Raw genomic sequence first — 19073 nt, 5'->3', positions numbered from 1 at the left:
ATGAGGTACATAAAGAATCCGAAATAAAGACAGGCAATATACATGATGTGATTAATGTACATCTGAAGGGGGAAACACAAGAAAGGAGAGGTGCGATTTGTCGCCCTTACAATTGTCATTTGTATTATAACTACGGTAATTGTTTATTACCATATGATGGTTGAAATACAAGCAAAATGGCTGTTGTTCTGCGATTTGGTGATAAGCTAAACAACAGTCTCTCGTTCGGTTGTTTATGGCTGTATGCATTTACGCAAGAGTATAACGTTACTAACAATACTTTTATCATACTCTTTTACTTTTTTAACTAGAGGATGGATAAAGAGATGGAGGAAAAGAAGTTGGTCTATTGTAATTTGGTCTCTTTCGCTGCCTGCGCAAAATTTATAAATATTTTATAAATATTGTCGTATCGGTATTAATTGCTTATCCAATTGCAAAATCAAATTCCATTGCAAAATCGAATTATTGTAAGGCGCACTATTGTAACTCGAGCATCCTGAGTATTTTAATAGTTTTATCACAAAAAGTGCATTTAGTCATGAAAATGAGATGAAAATACAGTAATTAGTGAATATTTCTGTGAAAATACCGTGAATGGACGAGTTTTCAGCGAATAATGTGTATATATGTTCCATAGAGAAATCCGCGAATAGGCGAGTCCGCGAATCATGAGACCGCGAATACGTATTGGTTATTTCCACCTTGAGGAGATAACGGCCAGATATTGAAGTCCTTATAATTAATTTAGTATGTAATTTGGTAGGTTATTCTTGCTTTTCATCCCTCTCATCCTTTCTGGACCCCCTGTGTAAGTGTGGATGTGTTTAATTGTGGAAGTGTGTTAGGTATTCTTTAATAAAAGTAATTGTCTTTCAAATTATTTGTGTATCTAAGAGGTTCAGGTATTTCTTCTGTCTTGTGTTTATGTATTAAATATTAAATGGTTTTTCTAAGTTTTTGTTTGTCCCCCTTGAATCAGTTTTCATACTGGTATTGGTATGCACGTTTCCACCCACTGTGGACTTCCTTGCAGGTAAGGCGAACATTGAAATTGGAACTTTTACTTTATTAATTAGTTTAGTGGAGAGGTGTCCATTAAAATATAAATATATATATATATATATATATATATATATATATATATATATATATATATATATATATATATATATATATATATATATATATATATCACACACAATATATATATGTAATCACACAGTAGCCACACAACTTCACAGTGCATACATATCCCTACAACAGTACTCGTGTTAGGCTTCAATGAGATGGATGGTGTAGATTCCAGATTCTGTAATTTACAAAGTACAGTTTACCAAATAACTTTCGAAGACACACAGTCTTTTTCATCAGGTTTCGATGCACTGAGGCAATAACAGCTACACTCAAGTATGTATGTGCCCCTCCGAATATCTGTTGTTTACCTTTTTTGTAATCCCTGGGATGACCTACCTGTTGGTCTTCAGCTTCTCTTGTCCTTCCCTGCAGTCTTCTTGATCTCCTTGGTCATATGCTTAATCATTCGATGTTCCAGTTATTCCCCTACTGTTCTTTTTGTTTATGTTCTTCCTAAAACTCTGGTATATGATTTCAGAAGTGATCTTGTCCTCAGAATTATTACCTGTGTTATGTTCCATCGATTTTTCATAGCCATGATCACCCTCGATGTTTTATTCTTATTGTTGTATATGAAATTTTTTTTCCCCAATTAATCTTATGCTGACTTGGTATCTCCTTACATAATTTACCACTCTGACCAAAATATACTATACCAAAATTGTCACAAGGTGTTAAGTAGGTCCCGCCCCTCTTCTCCCTTTTTGGGGGTGTTAAGTAGGCCCCGCCCCTCTTCTCCCTTTTGTGGGTATTTTATTTCTAGTGGCCGTATTTATAATGTTGTTTTTTATAATTCCCGACTAATCTAATATTTTTCAGTTTCTTGTTTAAATCCTTATGTTATTGTCTTGAATGACAATCGTATTTTTTTGTTTTTTGTGTCTGTCTGGGTGCCTTTCCCCATAATAGTGTTCCCTACCCTTACTTTGCGCCTTCCCCCTCCGGTGAGTCGAGTATCCCAGTTTTCAAAAGAAGTGAATAAATATTTAAGTTCCTGTTCCACATAAGTTGGGCTGCAAACCCTGCAGACTCTAATAATCAAACCTGTCATCATCTTTACCTTCATGTCCTTCATGTGGCTCAAATACATGTGTAAATGAGCGTTAACACAATGTCTTTTCTGTATATACTGTCCTCTATTTTGCTACCTGCCCTTGTGAGTTTTACGTCGATTATCCGTTCTTTCTCCTCTTCTAAGGTGAATTTGGTCTGTTCGTTAATCTGGTTGAGTTCATCCAAACAGCTAGCCAGTTTCTCTTTCTCCCCGCGGTATATTACTAAGATATCACCTACATAGGTAATCTGCTTAACTATCTCGAGCCCGCCCAGGTATCTTAATTTTTCCTACCTCTTCCGTCTCAAGCCGTTCCATAAATTTTTTTCTCCAAATTTGGCGATAGGCTAGAACCCATGGCCATCCCATTCTTCTGAGTAAAGTATTTAGCCCTCCACTTAATTAATCACGTTCATGCTTAAGACTGCCTCTAGCAGCTTTAAAAATACATTTTTATCTATATCGCAAGTATATGTACCCTCTTCCAAGTTTTTTCCTATAATTTCTACAGATTTCCTAACCGGTACGTTCATGCACAAGAAGACATCAAAACTAGCTGATTTACAATTTTCTACACAAATACCATTAAGTTTGTTAATTAAATGGAATAATCCCGTCTCATTGAAGCCTTACACGAGCTAATCTTTTTATATATAAATTGAATGTTTGTATGTGGCGTTGTATGTTTGCCATATGTTTGTGCGCTGCAGAAATCTGAACTGCTTGACTGATTTAGATAAAATTTGCACGTGGCCATCATTTGACGCAAGACAATAGGGTAGGCTTCAAACCCTTACCCCCCCTTCCCCTTCCCCCTTACCTTTGTAACTTATGTGGTAAATAAACTCTATGGGTTTATCACATCTTATTTCATGTGTAAATAAACTACCGGTTTATCGTACCTCATTTCATGTACTCAATACCATAAAAAGTTAAGTATACCTTAGTTTAACCAGACCACTAAGCTGATTAACAGCTCTCCTAGGGCTGGCCCAAAGGATTAGATTTATTTTACATGGCTAAGAACCAATTGGTTACCTAGCAACGGGACCTACAGCTTATTGTGGAATCTGAACCACATTATGGCAAGAAATTAATTTCTATCACCAGAAATGAATTCCTCTAATTCTTCATTGGCCGGTCGGAGAATCGAACGCAGGGTCAGCAGAGTGCTAGCTGAGAACGGTACCCACCTTCCAATGAAGAACTACTCAATACCATAGTAATATTGAAAATGCTTTTCTTTCCTGTGATTAATAATTCTGCATCAAGGCTTAGAAAGTTACCACAGTAATACCTGGACAAAATGGACAGTCCCCCCCTCGATGTGGGACCACCTTGACGTGGTGAGGGGGTGCTCTTGAACCCCAGGAATTTGTTCCTGGGTGTGAGTCCAAGAGTTCCATATACCATTATATATTTATTTGGATTAATTTTTGTGGAATTTTCCACTTTTTGTAAAATTTATTGGACCTGATAAATAGGAAAAAATATCATATCTGGGATTGGGTTTATACCTGAAGCTAAATAGTGGGAATTGTGGTAGGACCATCAACTACCCGATAATGTTCAGGCCTGAGAGATGTCGGATTGATATCTCAAAGGCGGAACTGTTCATTAGGGCTGGACCACGGCTTCCAGGGGGGTCTGGTTCTGGGGATAGGACTCTCTGCATTCTATCTGGTTTGCCCATAACATGGTTAGTGTGGGGATGATTGTATTCTTGTAATACTCTCAGTCCTAGCAAGCAGGTTTGGCTTACACTTGGGCCACTCTAATCATGTTGTGCCATCCCCTGTGGGGAAGGGTAGTGGGTGGACATTTGGGAGTTGGTTCTCACTTGTGCCATTGGTGGAAGAATAAACCCCATGAAAGGCTGATGATATCTTTCTAAGGTTTTCAGGTTTATTTATTTTTTTCCCTCTCTAATCTTTATGTCTAGTTGTTTTAAGGATTGGAGTACCCCTGGGCCCTATGATGGTGCTATTCTGGCACAGATGATGACCTCTGTACCCACCTTGGAGATTGAAAGTTCTCCAAATGTTGATAACCTCTCCAAAACTAAATTGACAAATAGCAATGCAGGTAATAACAAATCTCCTGATCCCCCCTGCTGACTTCCCCTTCCCTGGACCCTCTAGCCATGCTTCATTGATGACGACTTCAAGCAAGGACACGGACTTCTCTAAGAAATCTTCATCAAAAATTAAACCCTCAATACAGCCAGGTTGTGTGAAAAATTTGAGAATGCTCATATCGAAGACTTACCAGTCAGCTGTGATTATGAAATGATCTCGACAGCTTTGAAATCATTTGGAACTGTTGTAGAAATCAGGAGGAACTTTATTGATATTGAGTCTAAATGGAAGCCTGGGTTACCTTTAGTAGCCATGATGAGGCTCTAAAGGCTAGTAGTATGATAAGTGCCATACAAATAGGTCAAGCTACAGTAAGAGGAGCCTTAACAGACAAAGTTCCCAAAGACGTGGATGTTTATGTGCCATCTAAATGGGTTCAGGATAAACCAGAGAGAAACCAGAATGCAGAAGTAAGGACTCCTAAACTTCCTATGTGGCTGGTAGCTTCAGCCAAGGAGGAAAATTATAACTACTACAAATTTTGTAGGTTTCGCCAGAAAAGGTGGGAGGAATAAAGAGCTGTGATATTTCTCGTTTTGGGAAGAACACCGTTCTTATTCATGCCAAATCCACAACCCAAGCCTAAATGCTGACCTCGCTGGACATTAAAAATGATGAAATGATTACGAAGATCAAGCCCCACTTAGGCTTTAGCTATGGGAGAGCAGTACTATTTGATCAAGACCTATACGACATAACAGTAGAAGAAATTCTAGAAACGAGCCCCAGTTCAGTTTGGAGAATGAAAAAGGCAGCTATTGCCAACATGATCATTTTAACCTTTGTAGACTCAGAAGTACCCTCTCATGTCATATTTGAAAATGAAAGGGTATGAGTACATCCTTTCCAGCAAAGACCAGTGCAGTGCTATCATTGTTTTAACTTTGGCCACTCATCTAAAAAGTGTGAAAATGCTAAAATTTGTATAAATTGCTCTGGTGTGCATCATGATGATGAATGTAATAGAAAAGTAAAATGTGTTAATTGTCGACTGGAACATAAATCCAATAACAAAAATTGTGAAATTTACAAATTTGAACTGTCTGCACTAAATAAAGCCAATGCAGAGCACATAATTATTGGTTTTGCAAAAAGACAATTAGGACAACAACAAGGAGCTATGCTCAAGTTCTTAAGCCACAACCCCTGTGTACTACTAGGGGTGCAGTGGCAGCACCCTCTAATGTAGCAGGTGCATCAACCCCTGTGGTAGTGGCCCAGCCATCTGGGTCAGGTGCTCAGCCTGTTGAGGCTAGAACACAAGCCTCCAAGGAGGATAAGATGGCACTTAACCCAACCACCTTGGAATTGTCTCAGGCAGAGTCTCTGTCTTATAGTAATGCATACAACATTGTAGTCTATGCAATATCCAAGATGTGAAAGGATCTGGTTAGGCAGCTTTTGAAAGAAAGAATTGATCTCAGGTGGTTTTATGGACCAGAATTTCATGATGTTTCTTAAATCGGGGGTCATTTAGAGACCCCTACTACTCCCCCACCCCCACATTGTTATCTCATAAAACATATAAGGGTTAATTAACTAACTGGGTTTAAATTTTGAGGTTCATAAGAATTTGTTTTATATTATTTGTGTGTAATGTAAGGTATCTTTTCCTTAAAAATGGACCAACCGGAAAGAACCCAGCTTTTTTGGGGTACTTTCAGGATTTGGGTTTTTTACCCAGGACATACTTATTCCTCATGAAATTCTGGTCTAGAAAAACCACATGAGATAAATTCCCCCTCCCAGTAGTACCTAGCTCATTTACAGCCTGGCCTACGTGGCCACCGAGAGAGAAGACCTGTTCACCCTCTGACCATGGCCGTCTTAGTAGGCCTACGCCTGTGCTTACCGACATCTCAACTTTGATAAATAACTGGGATAACGAACATATGTTTTAGAATATTTTTACCTGTATGTTTCTAAAATGAATATATTGTATTTATAACGAAGTTAATCTTTTACTGATAATAGATACATTCATGCTTACACACACACACACACACACACACACACAGAGAGAGAGAGAGAGAGAGAGAGAGAGAGAGAGAGAGAGAGAGAGAGAGAGAGAGAGAAAATTAATTTTAATTACGGTTCAAGATACTAATTTACGATAACTGGAAAATAATTCATTGACACATTTTTGGTGCCAACATTTCCACGCCACCACAGAAGTAGTTAGCACTGGCGCGTTTTTAATATTTATACTGCAGTTCCCCAATAGGCCTAGTCTGCAGTTGCATATGTGTTTTGCAGCAAAGCGTCAACAATTTGAAATGACTTTATTTTAGAGTTGAAAGCTTCCTTTTCTTCGTTGCATTTCCAGTAGACTTTTTAGCATGAATGGAATCATTTTCTCTTCTGTAAAAGTTATTTAAAAGAGGATTTGTCGAAGCCCAAATAATCATCTTTAATCATTCTAAAGCGTGACCGTTTTCGCATAAACTGTCTTGAAAACTATCTTCAACACATTGTGGCATTCAAAACCAGTTGTCGTTGGTTTGGGGCATTTTAGAATGTTGCCTTTCGAGTAAGTTTATTCATAATGATATAATTTTACCTGACTGTATTTACAGTACAGTTGCAATGTCAGGTAAATACAGAATTCCTCTACTGATTCTCTTGACATGATCATAATTCTCTGCATCTGGGTCATTTTCCTTGTCGAGTTCAGTCCTTGTTAAAACTGATAAGCACGATTCACACTTCATTCTTTTGTTAACACTGTAACAACAACACCCTGCCAAATACACTATGACAGGAAGGACATCACGGCGCTTTTCAATGTCATCTGACGTTGCATCAATATCGGTGCTAATGTGGTTTATTTTTCCATTGTCAGTCATGTCATTCCAATTTGTTTCGCCCAGGTAATTTAGAATTACGTTTTCATCGTGAAATGGCAAAGACATTTGCATATCAGACATTTAAATTTTTTTTCACATTCAAATATTTGTCTAACTGATATGTTGTAATTACCACCGTCAAGCTGGCGATATCTGCTAAACCTAGCTTCGAGATGGTCAGTCTGAAACTTTCCGGGAAGAGCGTATTTCATTTGCAGTTCATCTTTGTAGTATCTGGTTATTTCAAATAATGCACTAATCGAGTGTTTTAGGGTATTCATGGTTTCTTTTGTCAGTTTCCCCCCTCCAGGCAGTCTTTCCCAACTTTCCAACCAGTCAAAGGATTTAAAAAAAAAAAAGTACTTTTTGTCACCATCGCATGTCAAAGGAGTGCAGTACTCATTATTCAACCTGATCCCCTTGTATGGTGATTTTACATTGACAATTGACCACCAGATTGTGTAGGTCTCTTTAAAAGAAGCCACATTATGATAATGAGCTTTATTTTTTCTTTGCCAAGCTTTCTCATAGCTTCTGTTACATATTCATTAAAAATATTCAGTGCCAAATTGACATTTTGATTTTCAAATGTTGACGGACTCAAAGCTTTAGCTGTCCACATATACGACTGTTTCATCAATAGATCAGCCTGTAACAGAAACAGGTCCTCCAACGATTTCCACGGAGAAAAAAGCACATTTTCCTTTGTTGTATAATACCTGGCGTTATTGAGGGTCATTAAGTGCAATTGGTCACAGACAAATTTTAATGGCAGTAAGTACTCGGATGACTGGTCTTCTATAAGCAATAATAGTGACAAAACAAAAGTTATTACTTTAATTGGGCGTACAGTAGTGTTACTTTGCGTGTCGAATTTTTGTATTTCAAAATTATTTCCCGAGTATTTGTGTCCTGCACATGCGAAGGCATACCATAATCCACAAATTTTTGCACAGGACACCATCAATATATTATGCTTGAATGGTTTTATCATTATTCACTCTTAACGAAATTACCATTTTAGGACAAGACGATAACGAAATATAAGTTATTAATGGGCACTGCTTCTCGTAGATAATTTTCCAGTACTTATCAAGTTTAAGTTTGCTTGAGAGTTCCTGCAAGTCATTAAATCTATTGTTTTTCTCATATTCTTGAGCTTCTAAGACACTTTCCTCGAGTGCCATCTTAACTAAATTTTCCTTTATTCGCTGCCTTTTAGATTCGGGTGATTCCCTTCGGTTCACTGTCGAAGGAGACAGGTAATTAGGATAGTTAGGAAGGAAATAAGGTAGAGCATTTTTCCGTAAATGTGGCCGCTGCATTTCCACAATAGTTTTTTCACCAGTTTTTCCTTCAGTAACGGATATTTCCCGCATATTGTCATCTGGCTGGAAGCGTCTTTCACAAACCTGTAAGAACATTCACTCATGAGAGGCGAAAGGTCTAGGAATATACATGCAATTAGTGTTAGGATATAAACGTGAAGTATTTCATTGAATTCAGAAATTTATGCATATAGGTTTCTATTCTACATGTACACGCACACACACATTTACAGTATATATATTATATATATATATATATATATATATATATATATATATATATATATATATATATATATATATATATATATATATATATATACATATATATATATATATATATATATACACACACTGACCAACCTGGTGCTGCCCGGGAAAACTCATTATGACAACCGATATCCTCTCTCTCTCTCTCTCTCTCTCTCTCTCTCTCTCTCTCTCTCTCTCTCTCTCCCTTTCCTGTTAAGATAGTTGCTTCAGTTACATTGCCCAGCATTTTTGGCATTTTATATTTCACCCCTACTCACCCCCCATTCCTGTCGGGACTGAACTTGGAGTTAAAGGGCATCGGGAGTGTTACTATTCATCTCAGAGACCCCGAAAACTATGGATTATACACTAATATCTGTCATTTTTGACATTTTATTTTTCACCCCTTCTCATCCCCCCACTTCCTATCAGGGCTGAACTTGGACTTAACGGGCATCGGGACTATCATTATTCATCTCAGCAACCATGAAGACTATGGATTAGACACTGTCATTTTCAGTTATTTTTACATATCACTCCCTTCCCATCACCACCCCTTTTCGTGCCAGTAATGTCTTACCCCCACAGTATTCTTTTCAAGATAGTAAGTCATATGTATACCGAAATGAGGTATGATGAACCCATAGAGTTTTAGTTACTAACTATACGGGCAGAACTAGCCCCGTTTCAGGGAAGCCCTTCCCATCCCCACCCCCTTTGGTGCCGTTTGGTGCTAGTGATGTCTTACCCCACAGTAAGTCATATGTATACCAAGTTTGGTTGAAATTGCTCAGTGCGTTCCAGAGTTATGCTGAACGCGCACACACATCCATTTATATATATATATATATACATATATATATATATATATATATATATATATATATATATATATATATATATATATATATATATATATATATATATATATATATATATATATATATATATATATATATATATATATATATATATATAGATTATATATATACACACCATCACACACTGATATTCTTGTTTTGAACTTACCCGTGTATTCTTGGTTGGAGTGAAATCTTTCATTTTGATAGCACATAGTCACTGCTCTCGCCTTTTTATTGCCTCGGGAAATTTAAAAAGTAACTTTTTCCCACGTTGTATAATTTCCCCTTCAATTTGGAACACAACACTTATCTGGCATTGGCACAGATGTTTGGAACTTGTAGTTAACACTCAAATTTCTTAAATATTTACGCAAAAAATTGTAGATTATCGGAGTGACCTCACTCTACCAGTTCTTGGAAGAGACTGACTTGTTTTGCCTACAACTTGGGTTTCCAGGTAGGAAAATACACGGGTATTCGGCCCACTAACCATATAGCGCTTGGAGTCAAAGAGACCCATGACCTGATCTTCTCTTTCTCGGTGGCCATGGATAAAGGCGCTCGCGCGCGCACACCCTCTCTCTCTCTCTCTCTCTCTCTCTCTCTCTCTCTCTCTCTCTTCCCGTAGGGGGTTAGTGCTATCAGTGCACCTCACACAGTTCACTGTAGGCATAACTATAAAAGGTTTGTAGCGTCAATTCGGCCCCTAGCCTCGCCCACTTTTTGGCTTTTATAGCTTTACATCCATTCCCGCTTCCTTTTTTCGATCTTTTCCTGCTCTTTGATTGTTACATCTAAGTGCAACTGATACGTTTTCTCCCAGTTTTACCTTTAGATTTTTGTACCTTCTCTTTTATTTTGTGAATCTTTTTATGTTGCTATCCAACCACTCCAACTTGCTACATTTACATTTTTAAGCGCTGAATGGCCGTAAGTGTTCCAGTGCTTGCTTGACAGCCGAAATTTCATATATCAGTTAGTCACATCCTTCTGTATCAGGATATTTTTTTCTGAATTTACAAAAAACAAAAGTAGTCACAGTTAATAAAAACAGTTCTTTATGAACCCTTTCATCAAGGAAAATGTTCGGATCTCCTAAACCAGTAGTCGGAATTACTTTTAACAGTTGTCTGAGAAGTAGAGTTCATTAAAATTTCATACTAGTATGAAAGGCCTCTTTGATATCCGGGATATTATATTTTCTATTGATGTGATTGTTGAGAATTATTTTTAGGAATCTGTGTTTCGTTACAATAATTGTTTGTTGTAGTGTAAGTGTGAAGAAATGTGTCGAAGAATTTATCAGAAGCTTACTAAATGACCCCTTTTGATCGACTTTTGCTCAGCCAAGTGTTTAACAACCTGTTCGTATTAATAACATCTTTAGACCATAAATAAACATATGTATTCAACCCGAGGATATTTAGAAAGTTCATTTCAGTTTGTTTAAGCTGGGACACACTTGTCCTTGGCGTGTTGCACTGAAACCCAAATTGGGATTATTTGGTCCCCGTTAGTATCATACAATCCAACTTCTGCACAGCCGAATATTTAACAACCTATTCATATTATTGGCATCATTAGACCATGAGCGTGTATCTTTGTTTGTTTCACTTTTCGAGCTGAACCAAGATAGGGTTTGCTAAAGTCATGCGGGGATAATAATATCCCAACTTTCATAACATAAAAATCATTGTTGGGCAATTTGCAACAACAAAAAAATTGATAAATGCACTAAAAACCAAAGGCTTGGGAAGAACTAACAAACTCTAAAATATTGTAAATATGCTTAATTTCTGTTTCACACATCAGTAGATATAATTTATGCAGTGTAAATTGCACACTTTTTTTGGGCCCGTCTTTTGTCACTTGACGACATACAAATAACGTCTATAAATGTTCTTGGGAATTAATATCATACGTCTGGCATCGTAGAAACATTTAATCACTAAAAGATCTCATACAATAGAGAAATTCCATTTCAGTGCCATGAAAGATTTTTTGCTCTGAAAATCACAGTTAAAGATAGAAGGGGCTATATTGATTAGTTGGCTTACATGGTAAAGTCTGCGGGCTTAAAACCTAGTTTTAATTTACTTTTACTTTATTTTGATCTTTTGCCATTGCTTCCTTTAACATTAGTACAGTAACAGGAAGATTGATTCATTTTTTATCATGCACTTTTTTCACATCGTCGATTTCTTATTATTTTGTTTTATTATATATCTGTGGTTTTGCACGTTCTTTTTTCATAGTATTTTTCCCTTATTTCTCCAGCTCGACCATGCTGTGTACCTATTGTAGATTGAGGCTGTAGGACTGATAGAATGGGAGATTTGATAAAAAATACGAAATTAAATGACGTTAAGAAGCCATGAGAACCAGGATATGTCAAGGATGTGTGAGGAGGTAAGTTTTAGAACTAGATTATGTTAATATTTAAGTGCTTTTGCCTTAAAATTTCTTTACATGGAACACTCCATTCATTCTTTAAGGCAAGACAACTCATACACCTCAGAAACAGCACCGTCCTCCTCCCTTTTAGAAATGAGAAACTTTGACATGAGTTTTATATACATGGAAAACTGTTTTCTGCTGCTTCAAGCTGAATGAGTCTCTGCTCTGACACGGCTGCCCAACATCCAGCAAACTATCTCATTTCATGTTTACTGAATGGATGTCGCTCTTTTCTCTCTTTCGCTGAAGATTTAATCCGTTTCATCAACTGTTTATGATTTCTGTAATTTGTGTGATCCTCCATCTTTGTAAAAAGAGTGAAATTTGCTTACTTCGGAATTAGGCACCAATTTTTCGTTTGTTTTTTTTTTTTTATTTTTGACGCAAATCTGGCCTGCAGAAGTGCCCTGTTTTCTTTTCGTCAGCCTTCTAATGAAAAATAATAAAATGTTGATTGTGTGTGGTGATGGCCCCGTGTTTCGAACAAAGAACGATTCAGAGACCTGTAGAACACTTAAGGGACAAAGGGCAACTGAGTGTAGAAAAATGATTGATATACTTCTGTATAACCTTTTTACTATAGAGAGGGATCGTACTGCACATATCAGTCGTGGACTGTGTTTTATGTTAATTGTCACTTTCTGTATATGGACAGCAGCTAATGTACTGCATGTGATGTGCATTTAAAAAAAACGGACTGAATATTTTTAAATGTAAGTACGTATGTCTATACACATTTATGTATATATATGTGTATATACATATGTAATACTGTATTTTTATGTATACTACACACACACACACACACACACACACACATATATATATATATATATATATATATATATATATATATATATATATATATATATATATATATATATATATGTAAAGGCAAATGCCACGAAAGAAAACTGAAACAACAGAGTGGTTCCTAGGCCTTTTGACACACGGTCCTTTACTAGCAGACTGATGAAAAATATGAAAACACTGTTTCAAAAAAGCGTGTATAATTGACAGATGACATGCAGTTATCCCTGAGCATGAGGATTATGAGGAACAGATGCACCTGGGAATCCAACACAGTTGAAGAATTAGTGGACCTACCAAAACAAAAGTAAATCTTTGAGAGGTTTTACAAAGAATTAGGCCCAACTGGCTCTAAAGCAGGGAGGCATCAGTTAAAGGATTGTACAGGGGAAGGGACTGACAACCAGAAATGACCTGGGAATGAATGAATTGATTACATATTTATGAAAGTACAGCACTTAAATTATTCTCCTTTTGGTAAACAGTAACAATTTTTGCAAAATAAACATTTTCAAAAAACTATTAAACAATAATACATGGAAAATACCTGTAAGGTAACTAATTAGTAATTAAGTCAGTGATTTTATCTTGAAGGTCATTCTTGATCATTTCACTAATACAGGCGTCCAAATAAAACATGCCAGGGCTAAGGTTGAAATTACAGCTGAAAGTAAGTTTTATAATTGCAGATTCTAAAAGATTTTGCAAAGAGAAATCATTTGGTCTGGCAATCACTGAACTCTCAGTCCAATTTATCCTGTGAGAGTTTTCACTCAAATGAGTGAATATTGCATTGGATGTTTGCCCTGTATTGACAGTAATTATGCTGCTTAATTCTCACTTCTAAATCTTTACTAGATTGCCCTGTATAAAAAGAACAGTCCAAGCATGGGATTTTATATATTATGTTGTTGCTTTCCTTAGGGCTATTTTTTGTTAACATTGCTTTTAGTGTGTTATTATAGGAAAAAGCAGGTTGACATTAAAAGATTATAACAGTGAGTTTATGGTTTCCAAATCGTTAAAATAAGGCAGGTTAAGAGTGTTCTTAGTGATTTCTTTCTCCATGTAACTTTCACTATAAAGCTTGTTGTGGGCTTTATTGTAGCAAATATCTAGTATATGTGAAAGGTAATTTCCCTGCTCGTTATAAGAAAGTTTGACCGATCTTAAAAAAGACAATACAATCCACTTCACAAAAGCTGATAAGTCGAATAGTATTGTAATTTTAGATAAAGCTGACTACACATCACATATGCAAGCCTCACTTGATTACGATACGACTTACAAAAAACTAAGAAAAACTCCCTTTGATCAAGTCATAAAATATTTCAAAGCACAATGAAAAAAAATCCTTAAAGATGAAAAAGAACTAATGGGTCAGTTGTCCGTAAGATTCCCCTCGGATTAGTAAAAACGCACAAAGAAAATAATCCTATGCGGCCTATCAGCACTGTTGGCTCAATATCATATATAAACTTTCAAAATATATTACCAAGCTCTTGGAACTATCTCTGATTCTCACATATATAATTCACTCGATTTAGTTGATAAACAAAATAACTTTTTGCCCCACTGATAGGTTTGTTAGTTTTGATGTTTGTTCTCTTTTTACTAAAGTCCTGGATTCTATTTTAGAGTATCAAAGTAACGAACTAATCCATCATGAATTACCTCTACCTGTAAGTAATATTATTTCACTCACTAGGTTGTGCATTTGTGATTGTAAGTTTATATTCAATGGTGAATTCTACCAATAAATATTTTGTATGGCAATGGGCAATCCTTTATCCCCACTCCTTTCAAACTTGTACGTGGAATTTTTTGAAAAACGATTTTTACCTAATATCTTTTATACTTTAAAGTGATATAGATACGTCGACGATATTTTGGCTGTTTTGCCTGCTGGTATTGATGCAATTGATTTACTCTCTTAATTTGAATAACCAGGTACATCCATTAAATTTACTTAAGAATAAGAAAAAGACAATTGCCTCCCTTTCTTAGATGTTTTAATACACAGAGAACTATTTCAATGGAAATTCAGTATTTATAGGAAACCAACAAATAACTTGTGTCCATTTCTATTCAGGCCACCACCTTAGCATCAATATATCCATTTTTTCTGTGTTTTTAAGAGCATTGCGCATTGTCAGTCCCCAGTATTTGGATCAAGAAATCGAATACATAAGAAAAATAGGGACAGGTTACTGTTACCCTTCACATAACTAGATATTTGCTATAATAAAGTCCATAAAAAGTTTTATAGTGAAAGTAACATGGAGAAAGAAACCCCTAAGAACATTCTTAGATTGCCTTATTTTAGTGCTTTTGAAACCCTAAAATTGTTAAAATCTTTTAATGTCAACCTGGTATTTTCCTGCACTAACACACTAAAAGGAATGCTAATATAAAATAGCCCTAAGGAAAGCAACAACATAGTATATAAAATTCCATGCTTGGACTGCTCCTCTTTTTATATAGGTCAATCAAGGAGAGATTTAGAGGCGAGAATTAAGCAGCACAAATTCTGTCAAAACAGGGCAAACATCCAATGCAATATTCATTCATTTAAGTAAAAACTCTCACAAGATAAATTGAACTGACAGTTCAGTGATTGCCAGATCGACAGATTTCTCCTCACGAAATCTTTTAGAATCTGCAATTATACAGCTTACTTCCAGCTATAATTTCAACCTTAGCCCCAGCATGTATTATTTAGGGCCCTGTATTAGTAAAATGTTCAAGAATGACCTTCAAGATAGAATCACTGACTTATAATTAGTAATTAATTGTTGTATATATTTTCTGTGTATTATTTTGTTTAATAGTTTTTTGAAAATGTTTATTTTGCAAAGATTGTTATTGTTTACCAACAGGAGAATAATTTAAGTGTTGTACTTTTATAAATATGTTTTCAGCTCATTCATTCCAAGGTCATTTCTGGTTGTCAGTCCCTTCCCCTGTACAATCCTTTAACTGATGCCTCGCTGAAAGCCAGTTGGGCCTAATTCTTTGTAAAACCTCTCGAAGATTTACCTTTGTTTTGGTAGGTCCACTAATTCTTCAACTGTGTTAGACTCCAGGTGTATCTGTTCCTTATAATTCTCATGCTCAGGGATATCTGTATGTCATCTGTCAATTATACGAGCTTTCTTGAAACCTTGTTTTTATATTTTTCATCAACCTGCTGGTAAAGGACCATGTGTCGAAAGGCCTAGCAACCACTCTGTTGTTTCACTTTTCCTTTAAGTACATATTCGTCACATTCCATATGTTGTTGATTCAGTGATGCATATATATATATATATATATATATATATATATATATATATATATATATATATGTATATATAGACATATACATACATACACTGTATATATATATATATATATATATATATATATATATATATATATATATATATATATATATATATATATATATATATATATATATATATATATCACACATTATATACAGGTGAAAAATAAGAGATGGGGTGTAGGTTCCGGCCAGTTTCGACTTTATTTTCAAGCCATTGACGAAGGACTGATACAGAGTATTATGTCACAAATATACAGTATATGCTACAGGAACAGTACTGACGAACATATGCAACCGTTAGAGACTACATATCCACCCACAGGTCGGTGTCAAGGTAGGAGTGGCCTTCAAAACTCATTTGGCTAAAAAACACAATATACTCAGAGGACAATACTGATAAACACCGACCATAGGCGACAACAGATCCACACCTGACAGGTGTTAGGGGGCGGAGTTTGGAAAAGTCATAAGCACTGCTGGCCCCGTACTGTGTTTACAAATATGATATTCTTATTTTCATGCATCTCTACGGCCTACCTTAAAATTTAAACAATTTACAAATTTCTTTTGATATTAAAGGATCAAGTTTATACATCCCTTGACTAATATTCATATTATAGCTCTAACTTTCTTTTATAGAGCTAGATTCAATGATATTCCTTTCCAGTGTGTTATTAAAATATACATTCCTTTTTGGCCTTCCCAATTGATAGCATGATTGTTCTCATTAACATGTACAAAAATACCACTGTTCCCTAATATCACGAATAATGTGGACCTGATAAATAAACTAAATAGTGTACAGATTAATAGTCAATCCAGGCTTGTTAGTTTCGATGTAGTATCACTATTCACAAAGGTGCCAATTGATGATCTGATGGAGTTTTTATCGGAATTATTAGAGAACACACAGCTGGATATCCCATTTTCTAAAAGCACTTTAATTGAACTGATAAATTATGTGTGAAAGAATGTAAATTTGTATTTAATGGTAAATTTTACTCACAAAATTTTGGTATGGCAATGGGAAACCCTCTATCCCCAGTGTTAAGTAACTTATATATGGAATTTTATGAAAATAAAATATTAAACAACATAATTCCACACAATGTAACATGGTTTAGGTATGTTGACGACATAATTTGCGTATGGCCAGGGAACGAAGATGTAAATAACTTTTTTGCCAAGTTAAATCAATTAGTACCATCAATTAAATTCACTATGGAAATGGAAAATGATGGGTGCTTTTTTGGATGTCCTCAAACGAAGAAATAGTAATGGGTTTAAATATAGTGTGTATGGGAAACCCACTAATATTTCCTCCTATGTGCATTTCTATTCTGGACAAAGCAGTAAGGTTAAAAAATCGGTGTTTTCATCTATGTTTTTAGAGTATTACGTGCATGTAGCCCTGAATATATCGGTGAGGAAATGGATAAAATTAGGAATGCAGACAAGAAATTGAAATATCCTGACAGCGTATTAAACAGTGCATTTCAAGCGGGAAAAAAGACTATGAATCAAAACCAAAAAGAACCTTACAACACAAAAAATTTGCTTGTACTACCTTAAAATAATAATAATATGAAAGATATCCCCCATCTTCTTAAGAATTTTGGTGTTAATGTCGCATTTAAGAACAATAAAACAATGAAACATGTACTTATCAAGAACTCCCCCGACAGTACTAAAGGGTGTGTATATAAAATTCCTCGTAAGTCATGTGACAACTTTTATATTGGCCAAACGGGCAAAGCACTGGAAAAGAGAATAGAACAGCATAAGCAACGTGTGAGATATGCACAAGGGAACAGTGGTATTTTTGTATATGTTAGTGAGAACAATCATGCTATCAATTGGGAAGGGGCAAAAAGGATTGTATATTCTAATAACACACGGGAAAGGAATATCATTGAATCTAGCTTTATAAAAGAAAGTTACAGGCATAATATGAATATCAGTCAAGGGATGTATAAACTTGATCCTTTAATATCAAAAGAAATTTGTAAATTGTTTAAATTTTAAGGTAGGCCGTAGAGATGTCTGAAAATAAGATTATCATATTTGTAAACACAGTACAGGGGCAGCAGTGCTTATGACTTTTCCAAACTCCGCCTCCGTGACACCTGTCAGGTGTGGATCTGTTGTCGCCTATGGTCGATATGTTTATCAGTATTGTCCCCTAAGAGTATATTGTGATTTTTAGCTAAACGAGTTTTAAAGGCCACTCTTGCCTTGACACCGACCTGTGGGTGGATATGTAGTCTCTAACGGTTGTGTATGTTCGTCAGTACTGTTCCTGTAGTATATATATTTGTGACTTCTAATACTCTGTATCAGTCCTTCGTCAAGGGCTTGAAAATAAAGTCGAAATCGGTCAGGACCTGCACCCCGTCTCTTATTTTTCACCTGTGGTAATGTGTGATAAATGAATCACGTACAAAAGTGATTATAATCATATATATATATATATATATATATATATATATATATATATATATATATATATATATATATATATAATCAGAAAAATACTAAACGTCCTTTAATATCCAATTGCTTATTGAAATAATATATTTTCATATATGTTATTGAAGGGAATTTTTAGTTGATAATAAGTATACCGTCCCCACGGGACAACTTATTATCAAAATTCCCTTCGGTAACAATATATGAAAATATATTATTTCGAAGTAGAGCGAATTGATATTAAAGGACGTTTGTAGCTTTCTGATTGTATATGAATCACGGTGATGTGATAAAGTCACACACACACACACACACACACACATATATATATATATATATATATATATATATATATATATATATATATATATATATATATATATATATATAT

General features: G+C 35.4%; 1 long non-coding RNA gene across 1 annotated transcript in view; it reads left to right on the top strand.

The window, feature by feature from the left end:
* LOC136840269 (uncharacterized) overlaps positions 1 to 19073 on the top strand; it is a 134426-nt gene that overhangs the window by 13583 nt on the left and 101770 nt on the right. The window contains exon 2 of the long non-coding RNA XR_010853569.1: positions 11896 to 12027. This is a non-coding gene — a long non-coding RNA (uncharacterized lncRNA). The remainder of the gene's footprint in view (positions 1 to 11895; positions 12028 to 19073) is intronic.

Source organism: Macrobrachium rosenbergii, chromosome 7 (assembly GCF_040412425.1).
Source record: "Macrobrachium rosenbergii isolate ZJJX-2024 chromosome 7, ASM4041242v1, whole genome shotgun sequence".
NCBI lineage: Eukaryota > Metazoa > Arthropoda > Malacostraca > Decapoda > Palaemonidae > Macrobrachium > Macrobrachium rosenbergii.
This window is presented reverse-complemented; position numbering and strand designations above follow the sequence as displayed.